The sequence below is a fragment of the Ornithodoros turicata genome, chromosome 2, assembly GCF_037126465.1.
Source record: "Ornithodoros turicata isolate Travis chromosome 2, ASM3712646v1, whole genome shotgun sequence".
NCBI lineage: Eukaryota > Metazoa > Arthropoda > Arachnida > Ixodida > Argasidae > Ornithodoros > Ornithodoros turicata.
Window position 1 is genome coordinate 124,895,995 of NC_088202.1, and position 26,445 is coordinate 124,922,439.

Here is a 26,445-nt window from a genome sequence, read left to right on the forward strand (position 1 = left end):
ACTTGCTGAACCGCTGTGAGGCTCCAAAGTTATTCGAACTTCGATATGTCTTGGCTTACCCCTTGCAGATTCTGCAGATTCAGAAAAAAATAAAATAAAATAGGAACCGTGCTTAAAAGGCATCGTAGCTCTGGACGCGAATCGAGGCATTTAGTATGGGTATGACATCAGAGGTAGCCAGGGCACGAGTATTAGGTCTGCTGTCTTGGTGTTTGCCTTTGGAAACGCTGCGCCACTTTAGTCACCCATGCACGTCGACGAACCTGTAGGCTCGCCTGTAGCACCGTGTGAGAGTGAAAGAAGAAGTAAAAGGAAGAATTCACAATGACACCAAAAGGACTGCGGGTGGCCGAAGATCAGGACCGGAATATGGCCTTGTGACGCTACCAGATTTAAACGCGGATTTATTAGTAAGTATAATGTGTTTGAACATTTTACACAGTGAAGTTCGTGCACAGTGGGTACTCTTTGACGAAAGCTGTATAATGATCGTTACATCCTTATATCTAGCAGTGCAAGACCAGTGTTGTTTTGAGATCGAGCGGCAGGGCGGTTCGATGTAACATCACGCACTGAAGCTCTGTGACATCTATCGCAAGTAATGAGTGTGTACCACAACTTACTAGATGGCCTAGTTCGGCCATGATGTTTTCGTTTTTTATAAATGTCACTTGTCACTCCCAATGATAAGAATTGAAACCTTTGATGTACTTGCATCAGGGTCGATTAGAAAAGAAAGCAAAATCCGTTCCCGCTTCTCCCCGGCGGACAAGGGAAGGATGGGTGCGCTCATGTGTAATCTCTTCCTGAAAGACATTTATCATCTTCACTCGCAGGGCACCGCGCGATTTAGCAATGCAGATGAACTCTTGGGCTCCTGATCTGCGTGCCTGTATTCTACGCCGGAACTGCCTTCGTGCGCAGGTCCATGTTTCCATACAAATGCTCGCCACCAGTATAGATGACAATCGACACACCTGAAGATGGTCTTATCTGGGGATAAGAAATCGTCAGCGTTTTACGCAATATTGACGGTAAAGTAATATGAAAGAGCGACCCCCCGCCCGAACAGAGCCCCCTTGATACCATTGGGGGAAAGTTCACCTTCGGATATGAGAAGAAGGCTATTGAGCACACAGCTTAGTTATCACATGCCTGCTTCGTGTCAAAGATGGCAAACTTTTAGGCTGCAGCAGTTAGGTCGCTGGTTATCCGCAAGAATTAACCCAAAAATACACAACTTAATTCATTTCTGTACCAGTCGTCCTTTGCACGCCACCTATAGTGGCTGAGCTGTAAATAAATTTTCTGTGTCGATAAGCGACACGTACAGAAAGGTAGTACATGTATGCGAGTCGTTTGTGTAAGAAATGTGCGAAACATTACATTCAAAACTGACAGAGTTGTTCCGTGTCCTTCCTGTTCTAAATACCCTGCACATTTTTTTTTTTTTACTTTGTCCCTATAGCGTTGCTCGTGTTGTTGCCTATAGTATATGTATTCGGAAACAATGATCCTCTAAAAGCACAACGTGTATGACAAGTACAGCTGTTTGGGAACAAAATGCACTGTCATTCAAAGTCATTAAGAAATTGAGTGCGAAAAAGTATGCACTGAATATGAATGGCTCAGTTGCCGGGGCAACAGCGAACTTTTGTTACTGTACAGACTTCTTCCTGAACGTTAATTGAATTGGACAAGAAAAAAAAAACATATTGGGGAGACGCTCTTGCGTGGCATCAATGTGTCGGAGACCCTGCGCAGTTCGTCACCGTTCGCAGAAAAAAAAAAGATACGCGTCGTGCTCCACCCTGTATAGTCCTGTCGGCATGCGTCGATATTCGCCTTGCGTCGACATAGCGATCTGCTTATTTTGTTCTTTCGAGTTCTGCACCACGTCACGTCTAATTTTCTTTACGGCGTTACTTGTAGGAGCCCCTCTTTTCTGTCCTCCCGACGCCTTGCTGTCCAGCCACTGAGGCTGTTACCGATAATTGAGGAGAAACAATGCTTCTCTAGTGGATACGACAGAAAACATTGATTCGTTCTTTCCTTACGGATAGTGTTAAAAGTAATTGTGGACGATTTACAGTTCTTATGATAATTCGAGTGAAAAAATGTGTTGGCAACAGAGGAAGGAACTTGTATTATCACAATTTCCAACGACCAGGAACAATATCAACCTTCCACAGGTTCGTCTTCGTTTGATTTGTAAACCGACGGATATTCAGTGCATGCGTAGAAATAATTAATATTCGTCATTTTGGCAGCCCCGAAAATGTTCAGTCAGTATAGGTGCATCTCACTAACGAGATTTGCTACGGGCATACTCACTAGTAGCGCTGAGGAGCGATAGATCGCGCCACGGGTAGATCACTGGAGCAGCCTATGCGGGGCGCAGCAAGGCGGGGATAAGATTTCTCGTGATAAAGTGATAAAATCGAAGTTTTCCTAGCAGCTCATTTTATACGGTAGCCACCAAAAGCGATGGAACTGGTGGTGACATCCCAACGCTTTCCATATCTAAGTGGCAGTACCAATGGAACTATGCGTACAATCGTCGCAGGAGATTGCGATATCAAAGTAGTAAACCAAACATTTGGTTTGCGGTTAGTGAATGATCTTAAAGTGCCTACGACCTCGAACTGCACAACGATCGACTGTGTCTTTCTCCGTGATGATAAACCTGGCCGATGGGCAAACTTACGTACAGGACGATCACAACAGCTCATACCAGCAAAACTGTAACTGACAAGTGAGACACCAACATATAACTGACTGTGTCTTTGCTCATTGAGTCAATACGCTGAAGTGCAGATATGATGTATAGCTTGCTTGAGCGCTCGTGAGCCTATTCGCGTTTTGCATGACCTGTAAGTGGCGCATCTAAACTCCAACATCGCGGACGTATCCAGGTTGTCGCTCAGTTTCGATTTTGAGATTTTTGAGTTGCAATGTTGATTCTCGATGCGTTGAAGGCGAACGAGTAGCTGCTTGTATACTTCTGCCAGGCGTAACCGAGTTGTCAAAAGAGAAGGCTATATAGTTGTTGCGTATTATTTGCGAAGTTCCGGTGTGTTTGATCAACCACACTTCGTGAAGGTGAATTTCACGTTTACCGGTTGCGATGCCGAAATAATAAGCAGCGAGTGTCCTGCTTGCTCGATCGTTTGTCCTTCGACCAGGACAAACTGCGTTTGTCCAGCGAGTTGTCCTGCTTGCTCCTGCTTGCATGTCAGCGACATGCAAGCACACGCCATCAGTGCTGATGCTCTCTTACAGATAAGATCTTCTAAGTGTGTAGCGCGTGAACGAATGTAGTTTAGAATTTACAGGGTAATGTTGCGACACCCGTGTGTCACAAGAGCGCATCTTTTTGGGAAACCTTAATGACGCGTCGTATTCTTTCTGCATTCTTTCCCAAATGATTTGACGCGCTGATTCAAATGCACAGTTACAAAACTGACTTGGTATACGTTTTCGCGCTATCCCTTGCGTTTTCTTACACATAACGGCTACTCAAGTTTGAAACAAGCTTGTTTTGTTTTGCCTAGAAAAGGTTTTGCTTCCCTTCCTGACGTGAGCTGCACAGAAGTGTGCTTCAGAAAAAGAAAAGAAAAAGAAAGGACGTTCATCATATATGTAGGCAGTACCGCTCCAAGATCTCTGCCACACACACACACACACAGACACACAAGCATTGCTGATGTAACAGGTTTGCTGATTTTGAGTCGCTCAATCCATCTCTTCCGAGGATGCGTCAAAGTAGGCGGTATTCCATGTGTGGAAGGAAGAAAACGCGGAAAGACACACTGCTGTCCCCTCGGCGCGAAGGGTCGCATTGTGGCATAGAACAAAAGTCGTTTGGTTTAGTTTGCTGGCCGTTGTCTACACTATTTCCTTCATCCATGATTTCAACAGCAAAATACAGGTGCAGCTCAGCGACCCATACGAAAAGCAGCAACTTCTACGTAAGTGAACGCGGGGTCGGCCGTGTGTACCTAGATCGGCTAGTCCCCAGTTTCACCGCTGTGCGCCGTCGAATTGGCGAAAAACGCGAATACATGTGGAAAATGCGCGTATAGAGTGAAGAAGCTACGCGACATGTGAAATTGCAAATAATTTTTTTTCATCGCAAATTACAAACGTGTGTGCGCATAATTTCTCAGCGTAAAATACAATGATAGCCTGGTATTCTTTTTTATTGCAACCTTACTCCATGCTATTCTCTGCCAAATTTTAGCGATATCTGCAAACAAGTATGCAGAACTACATTATCCGCGTAATTTCTTGACAGTTAAGCGAATCAGCAGCAATGCTATCGTATTATGCCTCTGCAACAAGCAGGGAAACAGAATTTTTTTTTAATTGAATAATTAACTTGGCTACTGACGCTTTAATAACCTCCATACATATCAAGGTTCTTCTGGTTTCATGCATAGTGTTTCAATTTGATGTCCATTCTCCTCATCTACCATCTCCTTTTCAACCATTCGCTTGTCTGGACTTGAATATGAATGACACTGACGCGTGTGATGGGAACAAAGCGACATCTCCCGGCCTGAAGCAACACTCAATATTAATTAATGACCTCACTTTTGTTATTGAACATACTTTCTCACGCTAGCCTGTCACGCATATGGTACTTTAAGCGCTATACTTCCAGGAACGAATGTTTGATCGAGCGGGGCGGTATGTACCGTTGGAAAATACAGTCGTGCCTCGTTAGCAGACCTGTAAAAATTACTGTGCAAAAGTAATTGAATTACGATTACAGCTTCATGTTTCTAAAAGTAATTATATTTCAGTAACAGTTCCAAAATTAGAATTGTATCCCAATTAAAGCTATACAGTTAACTATGAAATGTAATTGAGTTACACCGAATTATATTGGTTTTAATACAGGATTTTGCTGTATAACTTCATTGTATATTTAACGAAAAGACAAATGACTAGTGGGCTAGACGAAAGACAGGAAAATGACTATCGTGGTAGTGGGAGCACAGTGCTTAGTATGGTACAATCTTACAATTGCTGGGGAAACCTGCTTGTTACTTAGCATAAACATTAGAATATTAGACACTGTGTTGCATGCAGTGGAATGGTTCCTGAATGGTGTGCAATGTTCCCTTCATGCCGATGCCAATAACGAGACAGAAGTAAGTATACGGCTCTCTAAGGGTAGAAAATCCCCCGAACCGGTAAGGAGACGTTCATGAGCCTCAGGACTGCCCCAACCTCACGGCGTCAGAGCCTCAGCCCGCGCTTCCGCAAACCAACAACGCTCGTAGAGGGCAGAGATTGTTCACCATCTTATAGTTCTAAAAGCCTGGCTGGATTTTCCCCCATCCACGTATGCTGTTGACCCCATAATACCCACGAACACTCTAACATGTCATCCCGAACACTCTAGATACCATGCCAGTGTTGAGGATGGTGCCCAGAAGGACAGTCTCTGTTCAAAATATTGCGCGGCTCTCGTCCTATACATGGCACTATAAGATTGCTACCTTATTGCGCTGCTCTTTGTCCGAAAAGCAAGCTTCAATATTATCGAGGCATAAATGCACTGAAAAAGTTTGGTTTCTAGAAAAATCGTTCATATATGAATGGGGTCCATATTAACGGGGTACGACTGTATCACTCCCCGAGTCCCATTCATTCAGGTGTTTTCTGCATTCGTCGTATACGGTTTCTTCTGCTTATAGCCACATGCGTCGCTTGCACTGCGTTTTCAAGAAAGATTGTGTAAAGCCATTTAATGTGATATGTCATACATTCTTTCTTGTTTCTCAGGTTACCGCTGCCACAGTTTTGCCGCGTGACGCGTGGGGGTGGTGTACGGTAACGCGTTTCCGGGGCCGTTCAATCAGTATAGGTGCAAATAGCTGTGTCGCAGCCGTGCAACCACCACATACTTGACGTAGAATACGCGCAGTTCCTTCGTGAGACGCGTAATAAAAGGTAGGAAACTAGCTTGCCATATTCTGGCATTCATGATCTAATTGAACAGATATTTATTTAGGAACAATAATACTAATTTCCTCGACAAGATGGAAGATTGTCCTATCATAACTGAACAGCGCACAAGCAAAACGGACCACAGAACGGTACGGACAAGCCCTGACTTCCAACTAAAGCTCAAACTAAACTTACAACTGCCAATTCTACTTTCAGAGCTACTTCCAATTTTTGGTTGGAAGTCAGCGCTTGTCCATGTCTTGTTTGCGCGCTATTCAGTCATAATTCCCTCATCCTTACACAGCGTCACGAAACTGACAATTGCAGCCTGTTTATAATGTTCCTGTTTATAATGTTTAAGGTAGAAGAAGAAAAGGAAGCAAAACAACCTTTTACGGCTATAGTGCGTGACGCATTGTTCAAAGAATAAATTGAGGGACACAACGCTACTGTATGCTTGTGATTCACTTATCCATACTGAGCTATACCGAATGCAAACTAAACAAAACATACACCCCTCTCCACACGTCAGTCTTACTATTTCACTGCAATGATTAGTTACGTAACGCGAGGTTTGGACCATCTCTGAAGCACATGTTCAAGCCCTGCAGGACATTCTCTGTCCGCACTATAGGCGCTCTGCAGAGGTCGTGACACAGCCTTTGACGCGCCGTTCTGCGGAGCATACCAGGAAAGAAGTGCACGCTACACGTTTTTTTTTCTCTTACTAGAAAAAGGTGCGTCTAAGAAAGATAATAACAGTGGGAAGGCTCTCCCGCAAGCGGAGCCCATCTCATTAAATCGCGGAAAAATGGGCTGCCTGCTATCCATCATTTTCTGGCGGGCCAGCGTTCGACCGCTCCGTCTGAGGCGCAGCGTCGTCCACGCCTGCACTCGGGCTCTTCGCCAGACCCCACCCACACACGCAGCGTCGATTCGCTGCAAGCGTTCGCCCTATGCTACACTCGCTATACAACAGTGCGTGCAGTGCAAACTGCCGCGGCGGTGTCCGAATGCCCGTCTGCAGCAGAAATTGTTTTTGTCGTATTTGAGGTCATTTTTTTATTAGTATACTTTTGCGCTTTCACTTTCATAAAATGTCGATGTACACCGTATCAAAAATACAAACGCACACCATCTAGAAGCTGCATAGCTGCAAACTCTGCATAGCTTTTTGTGTGTGCTCCATCCATTTTATTCGCATCTCTTAAAAACGCGTGCAATGAGGTATCGGTATCGCATTTCCTATACGGTGAAACGAAGCTGTATATCGTCTTGCAAAAAGCAACGAACGAAAAGTTTTCCTGTTGTCGTCATTTTCCGTGAATCGCACCAGAAAATTGCAAATCGAAATCAAACTCAATTTTCCGTGAACTTATGAAACAGTGGTCGAGACTCAAGACAGCAGAGGCACATTTTAGTTTTACCAATCGGGTGCGCTTCCAAGTACGCGAATAGTTTCATGTCGACAGTTTCTGAGTCTCAAGACATGAACTGCCGTGTTCAAGTGAACCAATCAGGGCTGGTCTGGATAATCACCAGCAGATTACACGTAATGAGCACAGCTACTCACCACTTAGGTCTCTGGCTACAACGCACGCGTTCGTCAAATGTACAGACAGGTCATGTTGCTGACGATGGGAAGTTTCTGCACCTTCCAGTTTTCATGTATAGATAAACATGACGCATGTCCTCATTGCAGACGTTGCAGGTTTTGGAAACACATATACTGAACACGCCATCATCTTATCGTTGTTGTGTTTCTCTGCTTGCTCTTGACGTGTCATGCCGAGACAGGGAGGTGACGCGGGTTGGAATCCCCGCACCGTCTGGGCTATCTGGGGTTTTCCATGGGTTTTCCGGCAGACTTTTTCAGACGAATGTCGGCACAGTTCCCTTTGAAGTCGGCCCGGGACGTATACTAACACCTCTGTCTCACTGCTGGCCTCTCTCCATCTGTCCACGTCTGTTCGCCGCTCATAGCCACTGTTGCTTCGCGGCGCTACTACGGAATAAAAAAAAGACGATAACATCAGGTATTTCACAACAAGGGTTGCGATACCTTACTTCATTACATGTGGGGTTATCATGTCAGTCAAGTGGGAATCAAACGTATGGAGCAAAGACACAGGCAGATATCACGGGTGAGGAATACAATCTACATTTTTTAGGGAAGCACGCTGTTACGCGGTAATGTATGTGCACGTGACATCAGTGATTGAAGGCTTTTTTGCCTGAATTGTAAACTGCTTTGAAGGTGTAATAGTCGCCTCCATATCTTAAAGCGAGATGATCGAATACTAATAAAGTACCTGAAAAACGACTCTTACGGTCAGTGTATATTGTTCTGCTATTTCGGGATGACTTGTTTGTCCTATGTCTTTGGTAATAAGATTGTTATGCAGTTGCATGATGATCTCGTCACTTCTTGAGCAATTCAGCTCGGATCTGACATTGTTCAAAGACAGTCTGCTTCTTTAGACTGCATGCGTCCTTTTCTTTTGCTCTCTCGCTTTCTCTTTCCCTCGATGACGTGGTATTACCGGCTGCGCCCAGGTTTGCCTCACATTGGGAGGAGCATTGACCACTCTTGAGTGGACGGATCGCCTGTCACTCAAAAGCTGGGATTTGCATAGAGTCATGCCCCCTGCACTCTCCCGCTTTCTCTTTCTCAGACGGATTGACATATTGGCTGCAAGGTTAATGTTCAGTGGAGTGTTTATAAAGATTGCGAAACCAACAGGACCTGCAATCGTCGAACGAAAAACAATCGTGAAGAGTGGAGTGAGCCTTCATTCGTTATGAATATTGTTTAATGTGATTGTTGACAACCGTATGAAAATTCGCGTGAGGTGAGATTCCTTTGTTTGATGAGTTGATGCTTCGTGCTTCGTTCAGCAGTGGCGACTGTTACAAGTATTTTTCAATCATCTACCCATTTACACAACTGCGTTAAAATGGGGTAGTTGGTATCGGGTGGTCATAATGTAGTTCAAGCAGCCAAATATAGGACGGCAGGATGAGGGTCAGTTTACATCACGATGTATCGTTCTATTTAGGATATGATATAATCCCGTGGGTTACGTTATTCGCTGGATTGTTACATTATTCTAGTGAAGACAGTTAAAAGGATCATTAGGAGGAGTGCAGAAAACACAGTTGAGGCTCCGAAGAGACTGAACTGTGAAATCACTCACGACAGTGCTGCGTCATCAAAATGTTTAAACAACGTCTGCTAGTGTTGGACGAGACTTCATGGGCACTCGATCGTGAGGTATTTGTTGGGAGCCGCTTCACCATAACTGTACGTTTTGCTCTGTATCCATGGAAACGAGCCGCTTTGGGCCGCTAAGTACCGCTTTGTACCGGTTGTGGTGTAATAATAAATGAAATGAAAAGTCGGCCACTTCTAGCCAGCACTATAGCTGCTTCAGGGTATCTGCGGATATTGTCGGCAGCGAACAGCACCATGGCCTACTAGAACCATAGGCCTAGAACCATGGCGGTCACTAGAACTCGGAAAAACACCGCCATCGTTTTCTCTTTGCCGCCGTGCCGGCGGACCACGTATATACAGGGTGTTTGCGCTAACGTGACCAGACATTTTATTTAAAGCGAGCGATAAAAGAGAAACGAGCGCTACTTTTCAGCTACTTGACTAAGAAACAGATGCTACTAGTGGAGCAGTACCTGTTTCTTACTGAAGTAGCAGAAAAGTACCACTTGCTTTTCTTTTATCGCTCGCTTTAAATATAATATCTGGACACGTTAGAGCAGACACCCTGTATATGGCAGCCGGTGGACAGGCCTGCTTGCGTGGCTCCGGCGATTGTGGTACTTTCGGAGTTCCATAGTTTCATAGACCATACTTGAACTGAAATTTGACTTCCGCATCCTAACTAAAGTCTCTGGAACTCGGAAATTCCCGCAATGAGCCACGCGTGCAATCCTGTTTTGCGGCGGCCATATTTGGTCCACTGGGCGGCAAAGAGAAAACAATGGCGGGACATTTCGACTTCCAGTCACCGTATCGTGGCCTTGTGTGCCCACGCAAGCAATTACAGGGCGTCGAATGCTGAACACCTGGATGGCACACAAAGTGACAAGCCTCAGCATGATACGAACCATTTTGGTGCAGAAATGATTCCTATACAGGCTGATATGCTGGCGATTTACTGATATGCTACTATAATATCCCGCTGTACATTGTCTCCCATGTGTTTCCTTATTATGAAAGCATGCCCGCACGTGTCGGTTCCTAAAATATCAGCGTACGCCGGCAAACAGTGTGTTACGAAATCCGCCAAAAAGCTGAACACAATTGCAGCAGACCTACATACGTTTCAACGCCTTCCAGAATCACGCTCGAGAAGTCGTACATGCAAGCACGCCATGACTGTCGACATTAGATATTATACAGGCGCAGATGCAAACTAATATGCACCCCGTTTACAAAATGTTCCTTGCGTTCTTCCTATAACCCTCATTACGTATGCTGGCAGAAATGAGAGACCGTGCGAGGATCACGCACGAGAACTGTGTGTTGTATGCCGTGCAGTTTTTTCTTTCTTTTTTTGTCCGTGCAAAGGTTATGGAAATGAGTGGCTCATTTCTGGATGCCAACATTCTTGTTCCTATTACGTAATTAATGTTTCCCTCCGGGGTGTCGAATAGCAGGGATACAGCAAAACTGTTTGGACCATTGGTATATTCTTGTCCCTCTAACCCTTTGGACGCTAATTAGTGCCTGCAGTCCCTGGAGGAAATTGTGCAGCCGCTGCCATTCGACTGTAGCAAACACTTTAAATTAGTGATATGACTAAGTAAGGCACCGACAGACTGAGTCAGCATTTACTAATGTGTGATCCGTGTGTCTTTTCCATGTATTTCTCTGGAAAGTGATTAGAAAACGGATTGAAGTCCTCAACACATTGAGCACTGTCTTTGTGAGGTGTATCTGCTTCTGGAGAGGAATTACACATGCGTGAGTGCCACAAAGACGACTTGTATGTTTTGACGTTAGAATCTGCAAGCAAGATGTTTTTGGGGTGCTCCGCTTATTCCAAAACAAATGCATCCCTGCGTATTTCCTCGTAGCATTTGAGTTTCGCTGGTGGAAACTTCGTCGCGGAACTGAACAACTGGTTTGTTGCCACAAGCGCAATCTGTAACAACACGCGGAACTTCAATTTTGGCGCAGACGACGGCATTGATAGTAAACTTAATCAAAACAGCAAGTTTAATATTTAACCTGGTGATGAAGGACAGCAACAGTGAAAGACTGGTCCGGTTAGAACACAGACACCACAACTGAGGTATCCTTGAGGTTGTAATACTGTGGTGTACACTCTAAATCTTTTCGCACCTTTAAAGGTGTAATAGCGTGCATGGCGCACGCCTTTTTAGGTGTAATTTTGCTAACATCATAATGGAGCACGGTTTCGCACAAATTTTCTTTACTCGAGTGTTGTCTGTCCTCCAAAAATTCAGTCTTGCAACATTTCAACATTGTTCAACAGTATTGTAGACACTTGCGCGTGCTCGATTATCGATAGCGATTCATATATGAATTAGCTCGTACCTACGATATCCAAGACACAATGAAAGCAAGATTTGCACTGACACTTGATCTTTAGTAGTGCTTTCCAAATTTTGTAAAATATCATCCTGGAGATGCAATGTTAGGCAACCAGGTTGAATGTGCATAGCGCACACCTTTAAAGGTGTGAAAAAGTTTACAGTGTAATTGTTACAATCACGTGGGTGTGAGTTATCATACACCCTTTTTCACACTGAAGGGGAATCACATAAAACCAAGTAACGTAGGAGTTTCTCAGAGAAGGGCAATACGCTTCATAACAAACGCTGACTTTATCACTCCCTCCACAGATATTTTCGCCGTTGTGGGAAGTATGTTTCTACTAAAGAAGGGAGTATTCATTCATAGATTGGTAATAGGAGGATTGATCTCACGAACAGCATTCGTCCATATTAGTTGCCACTCTCTATCGGAGGTGCTGTCTGGGTGTTTTCCCTGTGTTTTCCTCGGACGCTTTAAGACATTTTTGTTTAAATCTCGAGATAGCTCCGCGAAGCAACTGTGGCTATGGGCGTGGACAGATGGATAGAGGACAACAGGAAGGAGTGGGGGCCAGGGGCCTGTATGCATCCTGGGCCGACTTCAGGGGGAACTGTGCCGACACTTGTCTGGAAAGGCTGCCAGAAAACCCAGGAAAAACCCTAGGTGCGGAGATTCGAACCCGCATCACCTCCCAGCCTCGGCGTGGAAAGCGGTTACCCTAACCACTATGCCGCGGAGGCTGTTTCTTTCTTTCTCTTTTTTTTAAGACTAATGCCTGCACAGTTGCCTCTGAAGGCGGTCCAGGACGCACGACACCCCTCCCCCCCCTCCTCCATGATAGTCCTGACGTTTCCAGCTTAAGCCTAATGCAAGCAGTTCCATCACCGCCACCTAGTTTCAAGGTGTAGTTTACCACTGACTGCTCCTATCTGGGTCCAAGAACTGGGTGGGACTATGCTTTTTGTACTCGGGACACATTTCTGGAGGTACAGAAATGCAAATACACATGAAATGCAAGTCCTCCTCCCATATGCCACTTCATCGGTGTTGCCCAGGGCACATATCGTATTGAAGGATACACGGCAAGACGGGAACGTGAAAAAGTCGCCGGTGTGCATTTTCTGCCTACTACGCAGGAATGTTTTATGTACCGTTCCCTGTGTAGAGCCTATTCACTGACGTCACCCCTTCAGAGGAGACTAGCTTCAAAAGACGAAATCGCCGCCATGATGTAGGTCCCTCGAAGTTTGGATCCGGTTTTCGATCGCTGTCATGTGCTATTTAGAGGACTACTAAGTCGAAAACATGGCAATTACTTGGATATGCTATAAATAATATTTACAACGTAGGATAACTTTGAGCCACCAAATGTGCGGTGATTGCGATGTAAGCGAAGGCCTGGACAGTCAAAACCTGAGGACCTACATTATGGTGGCAAATCTGCTAGCGCACAGTGGCGCTCTCCTACGGGTGACGTCATTTGAATCAACCCTATAGCAACCTAGCTTGACCCTCTTTTGCTGGGAGGATGTCACAGCTGCACTGTATGTGACATACACTTACCTTTGAAACACTTAGCATGACGCCTACATTCCGGCAGAAAACACGTAATTAACCCACCTCGGTGATCCTTCTTGCCTTGGGTTTTTTCACTTGGACTTCATACGTGGTGCGTATTCCATCTCTATGACGTCAGGCAACGAAGCAACGCGCTTGTCACGTCAAAACTGAACGAGGCCTCCTAACTGTGGCCCTCTGTGAGACACGGATGATTCCGTCTGGGCAAGCAGCCAGTGACTTCCGTCCCAGGTGTGCGTCTGGCCGTGCGCATTTTTCACTAGGGTTCGAGTTTTGGAGTCTCACCCTCTCTAAGGAAGGGTGACAGCTTAAAATATGACTGTCCCATTGAGAGAAACCCTTTGTCACTTCGGGTTCCCTACCTCTGGCTGCTGGTAGCTTTCATCAAAGAAGTTTCTTGTTTTATCTTGACATCGCAAGAGGAATGCCCCGCTGACACGTCTGTGTCGTTATGGATGGGCCCTGTACACGCAATCAAGGAATATTTCACAGTGGATCGAGTCAACAATAACAACTTTATTTTGATGATGATGATGATGTTGGGATGTTTGATCGGCTGAAGCGATACGTTGAAGTGCGTTGGTTGGCTGGATTTGATCATGCAGCAAGTAATTTTGTCAAAAGTGAGAGGTTGTGGGTCCAGCTGATTTACAGATATACTGCAAATGGTGGTCATGGAAGGTTCGTTGTGCGTGCATCGATGGAGGAAGTATTCCGGATTTGCTGAGTCACACAGCGATAGCGCCTAGTAGAATCCATTTGTTGCAACCGGTAACGCCAGTGAGCAATAAAATTGACATTGAGTAGCTCCCGATGAATTAATGCAGCATCCGGAGAGCGCGTGTTAGATCCACTCTAGCAAGCACAGATGTGGACGGAATGTGAGTTGCTCATTGGTGGTAAACCTAAAGCGTCGAAGAATGGAACATCACATGAGAATATTCGATGACAAACCTGTCTAATTATATTATCATGTTTTGATGACTCATATACCAAATTGAACGTGCGATAATGAACATCCCTCAGTCGTATCAAGGAGCAGCACAAAAGTAGATGTAGTACAAACATTCCGTATATCTAAGTAAAGTGCAACAGTAAGTTGTAACGTAAAGTTCGTGACTGAGACGGTCGGGTAATTAATACCATTGCCGGTATATCTATTTCTTGTGCTCCCTAGGATTGTTGTGCATAATACATAATGCATGAGCAGCATAAAGACGCCTGCAAATAAATGGTACAGGAAGCAAAGAGGAATTTGAAGACTTACCTTAATGTCATGTGTACATCAACGCCACCTAGATACAGTAGGCCTGTTGATTGCCTCCTCTCCCTCCTTCGATTAAGAGTCAGAATTCGTCTGCTACTGTGGTTCAAGGTTTTGCGAATTCAAGAATCCGCAAATGATTGCAGCTCACGTGGAAGCCGCAGACCTAAATATTTAGACAAAAAGTGCGAGGTCCTTTCCAGAAAATCAGTTTTGAGAAACATTGCGGCGGTTTTGCGCTTTTAGCATTTAGTTTAGTTAGTTTTCCCATTTAGCACGCCGGGGACGTTAAATCACAACTAGTAGACGACGGTGGTTCGTCTTCAAGGCCACGACCGCTTAAAGCACGTCCGTTGAAAATGCGATCCTCATTGGCTGACTCTCAATTGTTACGTCATGTCGACAAGTAAGCAGGCTTTATCTATCCAGATGATGTTGTGTCTATGGCAAAATCGAGTACAGTGAACCCTCGTTAATATGACCACTACCGTTCCTGTGGATTTTGAATTGTCATACAAGAAATGCACCCTCCGCTGATATACAGGCCGCTGCAGAACAAAGACAGCGTAATCGTGATGATGATTGATTTTCTCAATATACGTGTCAGCAATTGTCAGCAATAAAATTTTATAAGCGGACACTAGCAGCATCAACTGCGCACGCGCTATGAGTCTCGAAGTCAACAACATCAGGAGTGATCTCAAACTTTGGTTTAACACGTGACACTCTCTGCCTGTGGTAGCTTCTTCCTGGCGCTGCTTTGAGGGTCACGTGACGCGGTCATAATAACGAGAACATAATACCTGTATTTGACCCTATACTTGTGACAAAAATCTTGGTCATTGTCGGATAAGCGACCATTTCTTATTAACGAGGTGGATCTACATGGCGGCAAAACGGTTCCCAATAAAAACTGTCCTAAGGCTAGTGTGTCAGATTATCGGATGTCATACTATAACGAGGGTTCATTGTATACGAAAGCAGACTTCTGATAATAGAGTATAATGATATGTAATACAAACAACAAATGTGTGTGATTGATATCCGACATTTTCGTTAATGCCCTACGAGACAAAAACTTCTTGTGTTCGTGTCTCACTTCTGTAATTCGCAGAACGCAGCATTTCCTACACGTTCCATTTCCATTCCACGTTCCATTTCGTTTTTGTTGTAGCATCGACAGCACAGGAACACCGAAGTCCGTAGTAGGAATAAAAATTGTGCTTATGGCCTGTTTTGCTTTTGCGTGTCGTTTGTAAACTTTCAGGTGTAAATGTCACGCAAGATTTCAAGCGCTGCTATATGGGGAAGCCTGATGGCCACAACGCAGCTCATTTAGGAAGGCAAACATTTGGCTGGTTGGTAAGCTGCCATCAATGTTGAGAGTATTAATAGGCCACACAGATGCGCACAGCAAGCACTCACTGCGGGCTGCGTCAGGCGAGAGCAGAGCGGAACGAGAAGCCCAACACAGAAGTAGGAGGTCTTGTTTATGCAGTGACTACTACACATTACGTGAAAAGGGATAATGATATTGCGTAGTGCTTAAAACCAAGACGAGGAAGATCTTTCGGAACGAATTCACTTGAGAAATCTAGACGGCGACGATGAATCATCTTCTGTCAGCGCGGTTACTCAGACGACCCTGATTCATTATCGCTGAAAGAATTCGGGAAGCACAATCTCGTCTTTGCAAAACTAATGTGTCTTACGTAATAATTCACAGGTTTAGACGAGACGACGGAGCAGACGTTCACGGGAGCCCTAGTGCTTGCCCAGTGAAATGGACAGGGAACACCCGTATAGTGCGTATTATATTCACTAGGTGGACCAAAGGTGTACGATTTTCTGCGTTCGTTGCCTGCTGTACACTTGGCGTATGCACCTTCTTCCAGAACGAATTAATAGGATCGGGCGTGAAGGGCATTCGTCTTGATTAAGGAAGCTGTGTCCGCTGTACTTGGAGAGGACGTGGCGCACTGCTTGAGTAATGAGCCTGGGGTCCTCGCCAACTACATAGCCGAGGCGCACTTGCATTCCAAGGAGTGCTTGTCCTATACCTGCTTGTGGCAGCCGACGTGCGTGGAGACCACCTTTAGCGAATCTCTGCTTCGCTGACTGTGTGCTTGACTATACAGGAGAGATAAGGGTGGCTTCCTGCAGGAAACTGGGAGAACGCGTGGAAGGCTTAATCGCGGCTGAGGTTACTTAGCTGCATCGTTACGTCCACAAACACCAGCGACTTGCGTTACAAGAAGGGGTCGGAATTGTTGCGTGAATGTGGTCCTTCTGAATTGAAAGTCACCAGAATGCAAAGTACGCCGCTTTAATTACTGCAAGTTTTTGAGGAGACTAATTAGCGAATTGGACGGGAGCCGATAAAAATTAAATGCTGTTTCCCTGAGAGCATGCCGCTATGAAGGAAATACCTTACAATCACGCTAAGTCTGCACTGAATTACCTGTGATTTCCTGGTAGAGCATCTGTGTGGGCCTTCCCTTCAAAATCGTAGGACTCTGCGCTAATTGATAGCCACAAAAAGCGATAAAGCAAGCGCGTAATGCGACAAAGGGAGATTTGCTTTGGAGAGGGCAGTGCCAGGAAGCGGGCCCTCTTTGCGCGTGCCATGCCTGGATGGCATCGTAGTATCGGAGCTGATACGATGGCATTCAACTTGATAAAGGAAGCTTGCTGTTCCAGGGTCTGATAATCGTATGTTTTTCTCGTTGCCGTTAACGTCTTTGTCTTCCGGAGGCAGCACATAAAGACAATGAATGAGAGAAGCCCCTGAAGGTGTCTCTGGTGCTGAAAACGGACAGTGGGAATGCGAAACGTTGTTATGCAAATTGCTACTACTACGGCTCACTACGATTATAAGCAGGTGTTCTCGAGGCAGCCATCCAGAAAACTGCATAACCTGGGGCACTCCCGTATTACGTTTCGCGTCTCTAGCGAACAGGTTTTCGCTGCGTCGGCCGCGATACCTATGCTCCAGATGCGTAGGCTCATGTACCGTACATATGCATGCATTGTTTCATAATCTCGCTTGCGATCTTGTACTCGGCTCTTCTTGGAAGCATTCGCTTTTGTGATTAGATGGGAAAGTAAATGAGATTGTCATCGCCAGCTGAAAGAACATAATCATCAACGTGTATGGTGATCTGATCACGTTACACGTTGCTCGTGTTTCTTCGTAACAGGAATGCGTAATTCCAGTTGCAGAGGTGGCAGAACATAAAAGGTAACAAAGAAAAAAAAGATATATAATAATATCGAAAGGATTGCTGAAACGTATATACTGTATCGTTCCCTTTAGAAACTAATATTATTCTGTTATTAGACAGCGCTTCTGTTGTTACGATGGGTGCTTCGTATTCCTCGTCTTTTATACGGCATCTGTCAACGCGATTTCTTTTGCTGGTTCCTGTGAACTCCACGCAACTAATGGTGAGGAAATGTAGAATTCAAACGAATAAGTTTATCTGCAGTTCAATACTAAGGATACAAACGAAGTATGTGTTTACCAACACACACAGGTGTACACAGTTAAGTAGAGTGATGTATAGCATTGACGGAGCCCGAGCCCGTTTTCTTAATGGCACCGTCATCCAGTAGATGTGCAATCTTAGAATATTTATCTATTCGATAGCCCTGAGCCATCATACTCTTACGTCACAATTTTCGTCCCACTCGGACTCAGTTTTTAGGGGGGGGGGAGGTAAAATTGCGGGCAATATTGTGTCGAAGTGGTCACCAACTGCGCATTGCTTGTCCAGTATGGCGGAAAACTACATTACATGCGGACAACACTGTGTCTAAGGCGAAAGAAAGTGGCTAAGTGTCGGCTACGTAGCCGTGGGGGTGAGCAAGCTAATCGAGAACATAGATCACTGTTGCTTGACGAATTAGGGATTATTTACCCCAGGCGTCGCCCCGAGCCGTTCCATCTGAATTTTGCGAGTAAACTAAAAATATCAAGCGTTCACTGTCACATTTGTAACTTGTTCCGCTGGGTTTACAAGCAAGGAATTCTTAAAATTTGTCAACATCAACTGCCTGTCTTCTGCTTTACCGTATACCCCAGTTTAAAATGGCGCACACTATTTAAGGAAATACTTGCCCGCAAGGGTATTTTTCGCTGATTAAAAAAAATGGTGACTTTGGCATCCATGGTTCGCGTGACGTTTATGACGAGAAACGGTTCAGAGAAGACGACAAGAGGAGTTAAAGGAGGATAATACTATGCATTGTTAACGTAATGTGAGTATTTGAGGGCAAACAGCCCTCAAATGCTTGTGGGCTTCGTGTACTGGATTTCTTCGTGTAACGAACTGTGTGCACTATGTACACCGCGCAATATCAACGCACCTTGCAGGCAACACGTCACACGTATGAACTCGAATTTAGCAAAAATTTGCAAGATCTAAATAGACAGGTATCAAATGGGACTATTCAGGGACGAGAGAGAGAGAGAGATACATGATGACTATGATATGGGGATAACTTCCGCTTCTGCTACGATTCTTGTTCGGCTATGTGGAAAACTTACCACATTAATACTCCATATTCAAGACACGTTGTGAAGAAGCCGTCCATTACATTTGACAGCATTCATGGAACCGCGAAAGGAAAAAAAAAATACTCTCGAACTTCACCTGTGCACAACATCCTTACAGAACACACGGAACGTTTGACGAATGCGTAAGACAAAGTTTGCGTGATCCCTTGATGGAGCAGAGTATAACCTGCGGTATAGAGTGCTGTAGGGAGTGAGTATTTCTATGTACACGGAGGATTATCATCAAATGGAAAGCTTCAGGGAAGGTCAGGGCTGGGTTCAGGAAGCAAATAGCAGGGGGAAACAATGCTGCTTCAAGGAGCGTCCCGGGAGGCAGGGTGGAGGGAGGTAGAGCCTAATGAAAGTGGTCACATGATGCATCGTCCCCTCTGTTAGGTGGAGACCATGTTTTCACCTTCCGTCTTTCACACGTATAGCTGTCGGTGAACCCATATACACGGATGCTAGACCATCTCTCAGTGAGTGTGACTCATCTACCTGAGTATAGTCTGAAGTACACAGTAATTTACGAATACATGATTCCTGCGCGATGTATTTTGAGTTTTATGACACGTAACTAGAATGATACGAATACATTCGCAATAGACTTCATTAGTCAACTTGTTTTTATTTTCACTCACTTGCTAATAACGTCTACAATCGAATCTGTGTTCTTGGGTGGAGCCTAGAAGCAAAAAAATATGGGGTAAATGCGATGGGGATGAAGACCTGGACAGTCATGATCGGAGGGCCTATATTAGAATAGAATAGAATATTTATTCTGCATTTACATGTACATTTCAAGGAAAGCGAGGGAGGGGACCTACGCCAGTTGGCATGTGGGCTCCCCTTACAGTGGCAGACAGTGTCTTAACTGTCGCTATGTATACCCTGTAATTCACATTCAAATAAAGAAACAAAGAAAAAGAAAGAAGAGGAGTATCAGCGACATTTAGTAACCGTACGTTTAACATATATAAATCATCAGCATCATTTCATCAGCGTATCCCCATCAACCTGCACCAGCAACGTTTTAGGATCCATACATTTAACATATGTAAATGAACAATAGCTTCAAAGGTGCGGAATACGACTTCTCTACAAAAAATTCAAATATACACTAAGTACACATATATATGTATTGACACTACATCAAGACAGGGCAATAAGGTACTAGGAATATATACACGGTGAGACTGCCTGTTTCTTCATGTAATATTAAAATCAGAGTTGTTTGCCAACTAACCAATTATTAATAACCTCCTTGGCCTTTCTTTGTGATTTTTCATTTTGTAGGGACCTCGGCATCTCATTGAACATTGTCGGCACATAGTATAATCTGATGTATTTACCATACATTGTTCTTATCCTGGGTACTTGGTAAAGTATAATGTGCCCCCCTTCCCCCCCCCCCCCCCCGTGAGTGGCGTCACGTGAATATATATAGAAATAGGCTCTCACTTCCGTCGCATTGCCAGAGATTGACTACTACTTTAATAGTAACACCGAGAGTCCAGTCGTGTCGGCCGTAACGCCATTACACTTTGTTTCCACCGAGGCTGTCTCACAAGGTGGGACTTGTCTATTCTTGTTATAGGCCATGCGAAAAGGCATTTCTATCAAACTTTACCGGTCGTCCTGTCGAAACTCTTGTATGGATGAATGACATATTTCGGTAATATTGCATCAATAAAAGCAAAGTCGTTTGAACGCAACACTGAACGGCATATCCGTTCGAAAGCGGGAAAAGCAACAACAATAAGAATAACTTTCTTTCTATGATGATTTTGGTGTTTCAACATGAAAGCGGCAAATACTCATGTAGTTAATTGGTGCCACATTATTCAGTTCGCAGCACCTATACCGTGCTTGAATTGCAGTTCTGCAACTATGCAGTGGTACGTGACAATGTCTTTATTGCCGAGCAGTTTGCCTGTTGATACGGTGGCCTACCGGTAGGGGGTGATACAGCGTCCTAGGCCAACTTCAGGAGACTGAGCTGAAATTTGCCTTGTAGCATCTGAGGAAAATAACGAGCAAAAAACTGAAAATGCCAGTGTCGGGATTCGACCCAGTGTCACAACCCGGTATCGGCTATCCGGAGGCGGTTACCTAACGACGGAAGGTGATGGGAGCCGGCAACTTATAGTGCTGTGTCAACGAGTCGTTCCGCTAGAAACTTTCTGGGTGCGATCATGCAAAACTTCAACTGTGCTACTAACATCGAAGCTGACATTTGTATTCGTATGCCGCGTCTTAAAGTCGGTATATTTCCAATATAAAATCGTTACTGCGCACCAGTAGAAAATATGAGCGAGACGGAAAATCCTTAGAGTCAGAGGGGGTACGCCAAGACTTTTTCTCTGTCTCTATACTTGTTTCTGGCATGCTTCCTTCCTGCTGCGATTCGTCAGACGGCGATTATTTTCGCATTAAGCCCCACGCTCTTCCTCGTCATTCCTGCTTTCACATTTCTTTTCTTTTTTGTGTGTGTGCACATTTCCCTTTACTTCATCGCCCTTCTTTCCGCTCTTCTTAACTGAAACGTTTTCTCTCTCTTCTTCTGTTTTATTACATATACCATAAAAAAAAGGACATCACGCAACCCCCAACGACAAATGCCGAATCAGAAGTCAACACAGCCTGTAAAGTACAGCTGTGTTGAACTGGTTGTGGGGAGGCACGATGAGCTAAGGTGCCCATATCAGGTGACATAAGATGGCGCCTGTGGAGTGTCCGCCTCACGTCCAGGTTTCTCTGTTCAGACTTCCAAATGAGACGTTTCGAGCAACCGACCAGCCCCTAGCTTCTCCCACCGCTGTTTTGCGGCGCTAATGGAATATTAATGTTCCTTTCGTTCCTCACTTTCTCCGGCCATGTCGTATGGGCCTCCTGCCAGGACACCGTCGCGTGCGTGACTACGTCTCTCGTCGCTGAATGCAAAGCAGCCGACGCAAAGAAAAGTTTCTGCAACAACGCGCTAAGGCATCGGCAGACCTTATCTCGTTCTTTAGCTTTTTTTGGTCGGTGTCTGAGGAATGTGAGAACTACGTGTATCAGAGGCGGATGACAAGGTGCGAAGAGTTATGCCTAGTTCAAATAAAAAAATATCATAAAAGAAAGTAGTAATAAAGTTTGTCATTCTTTCTCAAGCTAAAAGAGTGATGTTGGTCAGTTCATTGTGACGAAAAAAAAAAGTCTTACGTTGCGCTATTTTCTCCACTGTATTCGTCATTCACGGTATCAACAGCCTTCACATTTCCTTCAAAAAAATCACCGGGCCATTGGTCGACGTATAGTCTTACTTTGCACATGGCTGTCCCCTGACTGTCAGCATGCAACATTTTCACAATTTTGAATGTTCATCGCCATCCTATAGTTGGTACGCCATACGTTTGCGCCGCTAATTATTCGATAATACCAGCGTCACCACACAATATTTCTTCCGTTGCATTTTCTTTGCATTAACGTGAACAGCAATTAATGCTGCGTAAGCATAACAAGTAGTAGACTTCATTTTATATTTCATTTCACGAGCAAGCAAATGAAGAAATAAAGTGAGTGCTTTTTGCGTGACGCAACAGGAATCCGAACAATATTGACCCCAACATCAACGTCTGAACTCTTTGTTATACTTGAAGCTTTGAAGTAGGCTACTTGTCTACTTCGTCACCTTACTCACGGACAGCCAAGTGGCGTTGGACACCATAATGTCCTATTCGACTCGCAGTAATCAATGCTGTGCATCCCATGATCATGCACATGTATATACGACGTATCCTCAGACCGCAGTGTGTGGTTGGAATGGGCCCCAAGCCACGTAGGCATCCACGGAAATACTTAAGGTACGGCATGCTCTCAAGATACGGCAAGACGCACTCGAATTTCGAACTGATCACAGGCCTCCACCTTTGGATCTCCGCCTATACCGACTGAGGATATACACTTTTGTGCCGCTGGCATCAAGTTCTTCGTGCAGGATAGCGCAGGTGGCATTGACCCAACGATGGACTATACTGCAGTTATATAGAAAGGAAGAATCTGTCCCGCATATCCCGTAACATTTGAATGTGTCAGCTTGACACTCCAATCTGCTCTGCCTGCGGTGTAGAGGCTGACATATACTGCATCTCTTCATCAACTGTCAGCTGTACAAGACCTCTCCTGACACACTCGGGCTTCGCCTATAGGCCGCTAGGGATTAACTGACCTTACGCTACAAACCTTACTGATCACTATATACGCGAAATGGTGGCGCGGCGTAGCGTTCCTGAACTTCCTCGCCGAGAGGAGTCTCAAACCGTGAGCACCTGTATGATAACCAGAGAACAGCAAGTGAACAGTGACCAACGGCACTTCCTGTTTATTCATACGTTCATTCTTTCACCATCATGTTCATTTCTCTGTTTTTTAAGGAATAGCAAGCCGACCATAGCCATGGGCAATCTTTCCTTTCATATCGCAATAAACTTATCCCCCCACCCCCTTCCAACGGCTGCGGTAAGGGGAAGATAAAATCAGTCAAAGTAAGGTCATGTCGGAACCTACGAACGCTGTGAAAAAAAAAGCTTCATTTGTTTCAGGGGAAAGCAAATTCTGATTCGTGACGGCGTAAAGCAACAAAGTAGCCGCATCGTTTATTCCTCCTATAGTAAGTACGAAAAATAAGGCCATTCACCAAGCCAAAACACTTAATCTTAACAGCTTAACAGCTTAATCTCAACGGGCAAGTATTCATGGAACCCATATTAAAAGTAGGGTGGGCAGCAACACATATACATTTAACGTGAACACAAGAAGATACAATAGTTGCAAAAAAGGCGCATCATACCGAGTTTTACAAGTATACCGTAGTATAATGGCTGGTGATAAGAAGTTTGGAGTTTGTCCTATATTAGGAGAAAGCATGAATAAAGAAGACATCACCGCTCTGCTAAAATAGCAATAAAGTAAACGTCGGTATCGAGATTACAGCTCTCCGTAAATGTACTTAAGAGACCGTGTGCTGCGTCACAGATGCTTCATATAGTTGTTGCGTCACAGATGCATGTGTCCCGTTAAATATTAGCCTACTACAGTCGTCCATGTCACGCGTGTCGACGTCGATAAGAAAACGAGAGGCGTCTATGGACGTATATGGACGTCTTGCCTAATTTTCTCACAGCTTGGTATTTCTTCAGCGAACTACTGACCCCCAAACAAGTCCACTCTGACCGCTCTACTCGGCCGAGTACGACATCCTGCACAGCGGCCTGTGACCAAATCAGTTCTGGTCGTCCTGAGCGATACAGGTCTCATGCACAGCCTGTGACCTCAAGTCTTGTGTCAACTCATTCGTCAGTGCCCTACTCTCACACCTCACCCTCATGCACATTACTCTAATCTGTGTGCGTTTCATGCAGCTTTTTCATCCTTCTTTTGTTTTGTTTTGTTTAGGTTTTTCATTTATTTTCTGATTATTTACTTGTGGAATAGCAAGTCGATACTCCGTTTGACTGACCTTTCCTCTTTAATCCTTTTCTTTTTCTTGTAATAAATATACACCCCTCCCACACACACACAGATGTGTTAGAAGAAAATTGACTCAGAATATTTTATCAACATAATTATCTAATTACGCAGGTAACTGCCCAAATAGCACTTTGCTTTTCACTAACACTATAACAAGGTAAATGTTATACGTGCAAACTGTTGTTACAAGTTTGTCAAACTGCTAAAAATATGACGTGCACGGTATTACCATGTACTCAACGATGACAACAAGGAACACAAACCAGTACGAGTCAGACGACACTCGACGAAACCGTTCTTGGAGGTGGGAGTGGTCGGATGTGGTGGATACCAGGACTTCCGAACAGGCGTGTTTCGCATGAATCATCTGCGCCATCTGTTGGAGACGCAAGGAACGCTACTCTGCGCCGTCAGAGTCGTGGGCACTTCGTACATATGCACTGGCAGTTGTAAAATATGTCCACCGAACGGCCAGGCCAAGGTAGGCCATGCGGTGTGCAAGTGAACTATTACAAGGACTAACAGAAATACACAAGTGTCAAGGCCAGGTTGCTAAGGACCCATAGGAAACAAGGCTCACACTTTAGTCATAGGCAAAGGCCTGCATGTTTACCGCATGCATGTTGCCTGCATCTTAGTGCTGTTATAAGATTGTTGATTTAATCACGGCTAGTGTAGCAGCTAGGAAGTGAACATTACAAAATGATGGACTGCGTCGACTGTTTAAGATGTCCTGTGTCTGCTATTCACCAAATAATGAGGCAGTTATGATTTATTGTGATATGAAACACAAGTCCGATATTGGTTTGTATGGCGTTGGCGAAATTTGAGCACTGTTGCACTTCGCCGTTACCGTGGAGCAATCCTGACCTAGCTTAGGCTCGGTTTCACCAACGCTGGTTAACTTTGAACCGAGATCAAGGGTTGCTGAAACTTCATGTTCACAGTCAATTCTTTTTTATAAACGTCAAACGTTACATGGTGATGTGATGAATGTTTTAGTGATACTCCCTTTAGTGAAGCAGAGTTCAGTGTTAAATTGAAGTTAAGGGATCGTTGATCTCGGTTCAAATGTTAATCGGCGTTGGTGAAACCGAGTCAGGAAAAAAAAAAAAAGAATGTCGGCCATGGAAACTATTGTGTCGGTTTATGGATAAACTGCTTGTCAGACTTGCCTGCGAGAAAGCCGTTGTGAATGGATCCCAATGATTCCCTTCGGGCGCATTCCAAATCCCCAGAGTTACATATAAAATAACCCGTAGTAACGTTTATCCCTTATGTCACTATACTGCGGTTAGAATTTGGGATAGGAGCGTGTAGGGTATTTGATAGGTGTCATATATGTGCCGAAATATTTGTGGGCCTGTAAAAATTGCAGGAAAAGACTCCGCGACAAGCGGGCTAAATGGATAGGGAAAGTTTAGGAAGGTGAGTACACAATCTTCTGTGGCCCATCTCATACAGTCAACAGTACAAAAAAAAAAAAAGAAAAAAAAAGACACCGGTGATACCTGAAATGGAAGCGCTGTTGATTGCTGGAGTGCTTTGGTTTTCGATGATTAAGATAGAGAAATATCGCGTCTCAATTTCGTGTACTATAATGCAGACGGAAATACATTCTGTGTCCGATTGTTACTCCAGTTCATACTCAGAAGTATTATGGACATAGTATTGTAATGGGAAAACCAGCACCGCTGAGAGTTGGAAGCTGCTCCCGACATTGGCAATGGTTGCCTCGCGGCACTTCGTGTTCATTGACTGTTACTTTCGAGGTGTTCAACGAACTGAAAACATTCCAAGGGAGCACACATAAAGAACACGTATTTATGTGCAAATTGTGGATGTTTGCTTCGGTTTGTGGCATATCATTGTGTCATCTACTAAGGGTTATAAATGTCATCTAATATTATAAATGTAAGTTATAAATCCACTGCCCGTTTACTTCGGTCACCTTTCTGATACAGCAAACCCATTTGGAGCACTTATGCTATG

General features: G+C 44.5%; 1 long non-coding RNA gene across 1 annotated transcript in view; it reads left to right on the forward strand.

Moving 5' to 3' along the window:
* The window catches only part of LOC135386062 (uncharacterized), a 280,169-nt gene that overhangs the window by 15,937 nt on the left and 237,787 nt on the right, over positions 1–26,445 (forward strand). The window contains exon 3 of the long non-coding RNA XR_010420578.1: positions 270–410. This is a non-coding gene — a long non-coding RNA (uncharacterized LOC135386062). The remainder of the gene's footprint in view (positions 1–269; positions 411–26,445) is intronic.